General features: G+C 45.0%; 1 long non-coding RNA gene across 1 annotated transcript; it reads right to left on the bottom strand.

Annotated features, from left to right (window-relative positions):
- Positions 1 to 13: 13 nt before the first annotated feature.
- On the bottom strand, positions 14 to 4,363 carry LOC135310646 (uncharacterized). The gene is made up of 3 exons (XR_010370729.1): positions 4,259 to 4,363; positions 2,712 to 2,794; positions 14 to 94 (listed from the first exon to the last, which is right to left on the bottom strand). It is a non-coding gene; the product is annotated as an uncharacterized LOC135310646 (long non-coding RNA).
- Positions 4,364 to 8,946: the final 4,583 nt, after the last annotated feature.

The following is an 8,946-nucleotide window of genomic DNA, read 5'->3' as shown; positions in this document are numbered from 1 at the left end:
GCACTCATACCATAGTCTTTATTTAGTTGCCTTGTATGTGTTTTTCCTGTAACTGGCCAATGAGCTGATCATCATTCTTGGAGTTTCAGTTTACCTGTAAGAAGTGGAGAAGGGGAAAAAGGACTTTACAATGTAAACACATCCTTTGGACAGCAGCATACACACAGAAAACCAAATTTTCTACAGACACCCTAAATGTAAAAGCAAGAGCGTCCCTCTACCTACACTAGAGAGATGACTTAAAACAAAAGAGCAACAACAAAACTTGCAGTAAAGATTGACCAAGAGTTCCAGCAACGACATTTGTAAAATGCAGCTTCTGTCAAAAACCAGATAACGTTACACAGGTGTGAAGCAAGCAACAAAACCAGACATAAGTAGCGACTTGGGAAGACAGATTTAACCACTAAAAGGAAACAAAGAATATTTAAATTTAGAGCAAGGTAAAAATAACTAAGTAATCCAACAGTTTAAGCTTTACATTTTGCACCCATTACTGGTCTCCAGTACCAAGGGTAGATGTCTTTCTAATATTGTGTGCTAAAGCTCAACTTTTTTAAAGTTCTGATCTTTCAAAATTCACACACACACACCCTTCAAATACTGCAGCGGTAAACCTTAAAAACTCTGGAAGGAAGGGAAGAAGCCTCTAGCTTTTGTAGTTGCAATACCTCATAGTATACGGAGCATTTCTATTCTGGTCAGTATGGTTTCAAGTGACCACAAAAGGTTTTTATACTTTTTCTTAAGCAGAATATACAGAAAAACACTACCCAAAATGCACAAAAGTGAAACAGCACTTTGTTTAAAAAGCAGATGTTTGTTCACGTACCTAACAACGTTAGCCTTGTAGTGCCTTCTATCCCTGTCTCAGCAATATGAAATGCCCCTGTGATACAACCACAGAAGCTCCAAAATCTCACTTAGGTAGAGAGAACAGCGATTTCACTGATGACACTGCCTATACGCTTAGTTTGCAAAACTGTTTCAGCTCAAAGCTTGCTGGGCTTAAAGGAAAAATGTATGTGAAGTCTTCTAAGAAATAAGGAAAGAAAAACAAGTAAAACCCCACATGACCAATCGATCGTGTTTGAGGTTCAAGCTACAATAAAAAGAAAAGGTTTGGTTTCCAAGTTACATTCCTAATATTAATCTTCCCACAGTTAAAATACAACTTGTTATGGCTCCATCAAATTTCTAAAATTACCATCTTGAAAACAGAAGTAGAAAACTTGGACCTAATTTAAGATACTGACATTTTGTTCTTTGTGGGATGTTTATCTTTGCAGAACTTGCCCTTTTACTTGCCTTAGACACAGCCAACTTTAAATGCCATAAGAAGAGGTTTAGAGAGCTTTTGGGTCCCTAAGTCTGCATGCAGCAGAATTAGCAAAGTTGTCCTTCAGGAAGCTGTGCAAAACGTGTAACTGTATCTTTGTCTTCCAAATTTTCTGTCTCCAATTTTTAAAAGATTATACTTGTAAATAATTTATACATACATGGACGTGACAGATCCTTACAAAGGCAAACACAATGAAAAACCGCTCAACACAGTAGCACAGAAAGCCTCTAAGCACCTCAGTTGCATATCAGCATGTCACTGTCAATTTAAGTGGCTGTCTATGGGGACTTATTACAGCAAAGGCAACCGACAGACCTTTAGCCTTTGAGCCATACAGAACACTGCAATTGTGGTTCAAAGGCAACTCATTATCATCTCTACAAACAACATAATAGCATAGAGGAGTAAAGTACCCCAATTTAGTGGCATATCTATATGAAGGAACTGCAATAACTTTTTAAGTAAAACACGCTTTAATTGAAATGGAGGAAGGAGGGGCAGAATGTGGAGAACCAAACCCATGGATGACCACTTGCTCCAAAGTACAGCCACCAAGACAAGGTTCAACCCACCACAACAACCCATACACCTCACACCTTGTTCCTTGTTGTGCTTACTCCTATCAACAAGAGTAAGCTGTTAAGCTGCCTACCAGGGTTAAATTATGACAGCAAAGCAAGGTACAATTTCTAACAGACTGTACCTTTTTTCCAGTCTACCACTTTCCTGAGGTCCCAACTTTCCTGTCTGACATGCTCAATATATAAACAAACGCGGCTGATCATTTTATTGGGGTATCCATGAACACTGAGTCAGTCACAAAAGCACTCTCTAGCAGTGGATCTGGTTATCCACCGTGGTGTTCTGACACTGAAGTGATGACCACAAACTTTAGTCTTTAAATGCCTCCCTTCTAGACAATCCTGCAAGTCACAGGACTACAGAGAAGTCATAACTTTAAGGAAAGCCCATTATCCAAGACATTTTGTTGAAGCTACATCAAAATGGAGTCACAAAAATCAAAGAATATTCACAGAGAGGACTGCAACAGTTAAACCTTTATAACCTATATTCCAGTTCAACTTTGAGACAAAGTATTAACTGCTCTAAATCTGAATCTGGACAAAGTGTTTGTTACAGGTAGTGCCTCACCTTTCACCAAAGCACAGGAGAAGGGGATAGAAGGAAAAAAAAGAAAAGATGGACATCTGTAGCTCTACATAACTGGCCACCACCAGCTGATTCTAGTACAGTGAAGAGCAACCTACCCACCCCCTTTCACCTCACCTCAAACTGGAGGCAATGAGAGCATCCAAACCACCTTCAAAGTAGCGATCTTATCAGTATTCAAATCAATTGAAAACAGTACCTCCTTTCAGCATCAAGTGGAAGGAGCTCATTTCGCAGTCAGCACTTTTGAAGACTTTTCTATGTCATTTCAACTCCTGATACCTGTCAGTATAAAGTAATGTGGGCTTTAAAGTAGAATATTTCTTCTTTAAGTCCAAAGTAAACTACTGCTTTCCCACAAACATTTTCAAAGTACAGTTAAGAGGCATTTAAAAGGACCAAAAGGGCTCATGCATATAAAACTGCATGTATCAAAAAATACAGTGACGCAAAGCATTAAAAAATTGATGTATTACTCTCCGGGGGGAGGGAGGAAATCAGTAGTGTTTTTTGTAAAAACAAAAGTAATAGGTATTTCTCATTTAAGGATTAATTTGAAACGTCTGAATCACGGATTCTGCGTTAATAAACAATTTTTGTGCAAGAGTTTTATGCCAATTTCTCAGCTTCTACAGCACTTTCGCAATCTATATGAAAGGCAAGCGTGTTCATTTAGCAACTCCAATCTGTTTTTTGAGCACCCAAGCACGCAGAGACGGCCCAAGCCAAACAAGCACACAGCTGCCGAATTTATGAAGAAGAAAAACAAAACACATCCAGCATTTTGCTCAAGTCCCTGATGAAAACTCTCCAGACTTAAGAGCTGCTGCTGGAAACAAACCTGAACCTTGGTTCAAGCTCAGCAGCTTTCAGCGGTTAGCTCTGTCCTGCCAAGCCGTGGCTCCCCAGGCCGCTGCCGAGCGCCGCCTCGGCTGCGCCCAGCTCAGGTCCGGGACCGCCAGAAGAGCTCCTCGCTCGGTTTGGTACCGCTACTTCTGCGGCCAGCTCCTTCACCCAAAACCGCGCTCTTGTCATACGAACAGTTTAAAAAAAAAAAGAGCCCCCGTTTGATCACGGTTATGCAACCAATAGTTTCTGTAGCGTTTTGCCGGGTCAAGAAGATTTTTGCCAAGCTTTATCCTGCTTCCTGGTGCCTTAAAAAAAAAAAATATGTGGTAGCGTTCAGCACTCCGACAGCCGTCATTTTCACACCGTCCTCCCCACCTGGGTTTGTATAACGCGGCACGCAACGTGGAAGCAGACGCTAGTGCAAAATAAAGAGCTGACTTCCAAGGAGGCGATTTGATGCCATACAAGCTGCAAAGCCAGCAGCCACGCGCGGAGGCAGCCGCGTTGTGCAACGCACAATCGGCACGAACGGCCTCAAACAGCGTCTGAAATTAACAGCAAACCGAGGGTTTTGGGGGTTGTTCCTTCTGGAAATCATCGGCACCGCAGCCCACCTGCCGGGGAGCTGATCCCCCACGCTTGGCCCCAACCCGCGGGCACCCTGACCGGCCCGGGGACGCCACCGCCCGCTCCCCACGCTGCCAAGCACGAGGCAAACGGCCCACGGAGCGGCGGGAGACACGCAGCGAAGGAAAAGCCCAGCCGCCCACCCCGGCCCTCGCCGCAACTCGGCACCCCGCTGCCCGCCCCGTCAGGCCGGCGGCGCTGGAAGACGCGCCGAGCCCCGGGAGGGAGAGAGACGGCTGCCCCCACACGCCACCCGCCACCCTTCCTCACCTCCAGCCGGTCCCCGCGCTTCGCCGGCCGCCGCCACTGAGCAAGCGAACGAGCGGGCGGGCGGACGGGCACCAGGCCCCGCCTCGTCGCCGCCGCCGCCCCCGCCCCCGGCCCGCCCCGCCGCCCTGCGCCGCCCGGGTCACGGCCCGCTGCCGAGTGTGGGGCTGGCTTGGGCCGCGGCTGGGCCGGCGCCGCCCCGGCGGCTGTGGAGTCCCGGCCGGGCGGTTCGGGGAGGGCTGAATGGCTGTGGGGTCTCGGCGGGCCGGCCAGCCCCCACCGACCCGCGGGGGCGTGCGAGCACCTGGCGCAGGCGAGCTGGCTGTCGTGGTGGCCTCCTGTGGGGCATCTCCCCGAGTTTTGAGCTAACCCGCTTTTCTCCAGCATCAACCCGCTTCCTTAAGCCGCCACACATGGGTTTAGTTTCCCTTCGGGCTGTGGTGCTGGGGCGGCCGAGCTGACTTCAGCGCTGTGCAGATGCCAGTTTTCCCTCAGGATGCCCTCATGGCAAGCCCTGACCTGGCCAATCTTGCAAAGCATGAGAGGGCCCTGTGGCCAGCTCACCATGCCGGCTTCGCCGCGGCGAGGGGCCAGCACCCATTTGGCAGCTCAGTGGGAGAAGAAATGTTTTGTGTCTTCAAATAACCAGATCCTACCTGTGCACCACAGCGCGTCCAGGACACGCCGGACATAACTGCACGTGCCCTGGGGACCTGTGTAGCACAAGTGAAGCCAGTTCTTTGTGAATCCGGCACCCCACTCACGAAGTGAGTAAAGGGGCCATCACTTCTGTCTGGTATTTACCAGAACACGTAAATGCATGCCCGGTGCCAGCATTCCCATATTCCATCGCCTGAAGTTGCTCGGCCTCTCTATGCGGAGCAGAACTTTGCTTTCCGTCATGTGTCTGTTTACCTTTTGTCTGGTTTGGTCAGCTGTCCCTTCCACTGCGCTAAGGTATCACTTTTTCAGTTCAAACAATAGTTTCTTCCTTCACGGTTTGGGTAGTAACTCTGTATAGTTCTCATTGTTTAGCTTGACGGTGAAATTAAACATGTTCAAACACAGAAATGCAAATTTTTCCAGATAGGGAAAGGTTTCTCTGGAATTGTTTCCTCGTCCATAGTTTTCAGTTCAGCGCCTTCTCCTCGAGTTTGCCTTCACCTCCTTCATTGTGGTTCCCACAGACTTACTTTTAGTCACTCCTCAGAGGCATGACTGTAGGGCACTCAGAGTGATCACTTATCCCCATCTCTGATTTTATTAAAGATCCACATGCACTTTATTTACATTCCAGTTGAAGTAAATGTACATTTTAATATGAATCATAATAATGTAATGTAAGAAGCTGCTTCACCTTGGGGTTTGAACAATTCCCAAAACAATGTGAAGGGACTGTCAACTTCTTAAGGGTTTGGAAAAATGTGGGAAGGCATGTTTTATCTTACTAAATGATAGAGGAGGTCCTCTGTTCCAGACCCACAGAACCATTACTGTTTCCCAAGTGGGAAGCTTGGGTGTTTTTGGGTAGAAGGGCTAGTTCGTTTGCCTCTTGGTTTCATTAACACTAATTAGAGGGATACTGGGCTTCTTCCATGTTGACAATATCAGGATGAAGAGCTGGATTGAGCCTCGGAGCTCTCAGAGAGGAAAGCTGTGAAATGCTTACCAGCTTATCCGATGATATAAAGGGGGAGAGGCCCCTTTATGAGCTGGATGGGCACATGTCTGTTCCTGTTGCTGTGTGTGCTTGTAAGCATTTGCAAACTCTCATGTCTCTCTTAACAGTGCTAAATGATTTAATCTGCTTTTGCCTTCACTGTTTTTGAGTCAAGGGTGGTGTTAAGGTGACTGACTAAATTAGGGGAACTTCACAGGCCATACCAATCTTAAGAACAAAGCTATTAGAGTGTTCTAAGTATTTATCTGCCCAATACTTTGTTCTACAATATCCAAAGGATAATAGCAATGCTTCCCATTAAGCTGCACAAAGTTTGAAAGTGGGTGACACAGAGGGGTTCAGAGAACAAAGTGTTGCCCAGTAGCTAGCAATGACCAGGAAAGCTCTCCACCATGTAGCAAGAGAATGGGGAGCATGCCAGAAAACCAGCGGCCTCAAGGAAGAGTAATACTTATATCTTGGATGTATTTAATACTTGTTAAGTTTTGAAGGTTAAATGGTCATTTGTAGAATCTGGCACACATCACTGTTTCCATAATTCTGATATCCCATATCTGCCATGACCACACTTTTAAAGTAAAAACCCAAAGCATTCTCTGGCACTCATTTCAGAGAAACTAAGCACTCCAGACCAAAAGTACACTTCCAGAAGAACACACGTAAGTGTCAGCACTGCCAAATTGTGATTCAGTAGCAAAGTATGCATTTTTCTCAGAGTAGAGGATGTTTCCTAGAGTTTCCCAAGAGTGTTGTGGATGAATTGATCATGAAACATCTAGTAAGACTCCAGTTAGAGAGAGACAATTTTGCTAATTTCTGGTTTTGTTCCACTGTAGAGCTGTTTTCCCAAATGAGTTTTATGACCTGACCTGTTACCTCAATCAGTCAATTGTGTGAGTGTACCTAGGTGCCGAGTTCACACGTAATCGGGAAAAGCCCGTCATCGCTTCCAACTGCAGGCCTCTGAGGCTATGCCAATGCCAGATTGCTGCTAGCAAGACCAAATTGTTCAGACATCAGTCAGCACCAAGAAGCCAGACAGAGGTTTGTGTCCTTCAGTATCCTGAAGTAACTGGCCAGGGTGAACTTCAGAGCAACACAGTAAGTTGTTCCAGTTGGCTCTGAAAGGTACAGCTCCTGGCACTTCGACCACTGATGTTGACAGTGATGTCTGTGTCATGCTAGTTAATTCAAAGGCAGTCTGGTAGTTCCACTGAAGTACTCCACAGGGCTCTTTGGACTTGTCGTTTAATAAAGATTAATGTGGAAAGCAAGCAAGAAACGCAAATTTATGCCAAAGAGCCTATTTATACTGAATTAACTCTTGCTACACCTTGCTGCAGCACCAAAAGCTATAGATCCCTGAAAATACAAACCAATTCTGAGTCTGAACCCACCTGTTTTAGAACAACAGCAGAGCTTGTGACCACCAAGATCCTCATTTCAGAAAATCTTACATCTGGAGGTGGTTGATTTTCTAGTCAGCCAAGTCCAAAGTCCAAATCAAAACTGAGTATCTGTATATCCCACTAGATCCCTTCCCATAATGACCTCTTATGCAAAGGTCTCTCTTGTTGGAGAGGACAGGCTAGCAACAGAAACACAAGGGCACAGGCATCACATTGCACTCAGAATAGTGCTTTTGGTGTTACTCCTTCAAAGGCATGTCAGACCTATTTTGTACACACAGCAGTAACTTGAAACACGTTTTCATGTATTGAAGCATGTTCAGTCACACTGTCTGGCATTTCCACACAAAAGAGAGAGAGTTCATATTTGATCAGGTATATCCATATGCACTTAAAGCAAATTTTTAGTAGATAGAGCAACTGATCTCAAATTGACATTTTAAGTAAGTGAAAAACCTGAACATACCAGTTTTCCCAAAAGACAGCTTTTGCAATTGGAATCTCATTGAAAATAAAAATAGATGTTTAATTTTTCTTTTTAAAAAGGTTAGAAGGTCTTTCATCAGTTCTACATGCTTCCATGAGCAACTGCAGCTTAAGTGGAGGAGGTCTCTGCATGATGTGATTACCACTGCAACACTGAACCAGGAATGCATGCTAGGAGCACTTTTCTCCTCCTGTCCACCCAGAATCACTGTGGATTTCTCTACAAGATGCTTCTCTTTGATCTTTTCTGTGACTCTTTTCCATGCCTCCTGAGAGCAATGGTGACAGTTTTGGGCAATTTTTCCTTTTTGCCTTCAGCACACAGAAGCTCTATAGCCTTGTTCATTTCCAATGTGACTAAGTAGGTCCAAACCCCCACTTTTTTGTCTTTACCACATTACTACATAAGTAAATCAGCCATGCGTGTATTACCGACATTACCTGAATAGTTCTGGTTTGAACTGAAGCAGTTCTCAAGGCAGATCCCGGAATGGCTTCAAGGTTATTATTGGTCTCCTTAGGACTTCCTTGAGGTGGAGACAGTAATGTTGGCACTAACAATACTCATCAGAGCCAAAGCAAGTGATGGCTTTGCTAGCCGGTAGTTGAGTCATTGAAATGAAAATCAAGTTTCACAACTGGGTATCTCTGCCTGACACACAGCCACCTCAAGATCTTATCCTGTTTTGTGGGTTAGAGCTCCTGGAGTCAGCAGAAGTGCAACTGAAATGGCTGTAATTAATTTGCAGTGAGGTGTGTAAGATGGATGCAGTGGTTTATCCATCATATATATCTAGCGTGACTTTAAAATGTCCGTGTCTCTAATGACTACGATCTGTCTGCTGTTATCATGGAGCAGCTCTCTAACTTCTGCTTTTGCAGTTTGCTATGTACAATGTGCGCTCAGAGTTTGTCTTTAAATGTTGTACAATAAAGGGCAAGATGCTGAAAAGGAACCTGGAATTCTAAATTAGCCTTTTCACCCAGCCAGAAAGGGAGAGTGTACAATAAAATCTGGACAAACTGTATAATGGCTGCATAGCTATAATCAGATTATACAGTGCCTTGCTAGAGTACCACTAAAATTACATGAGCAGAAAGAACGAGGAAGCTGG

This window comes from Phalacrocorax carbo, chromosome 1, assembly GCF_963921805.1.
Source record: "Phalacrocorax carbo chromosome 1, bPhaCar2.1, whole genome shotgun sequence".
NCBI classification, from domain to species: Eukaryota; Metazoa; Chordata; class Aves; order Suliformes; family Phalacrocoracidae; genus Phalacrocorax; species Phalacrocorax carbo.
This window is presented reverse-complemented; position numbering and strand designations above follow the sequence as displayed.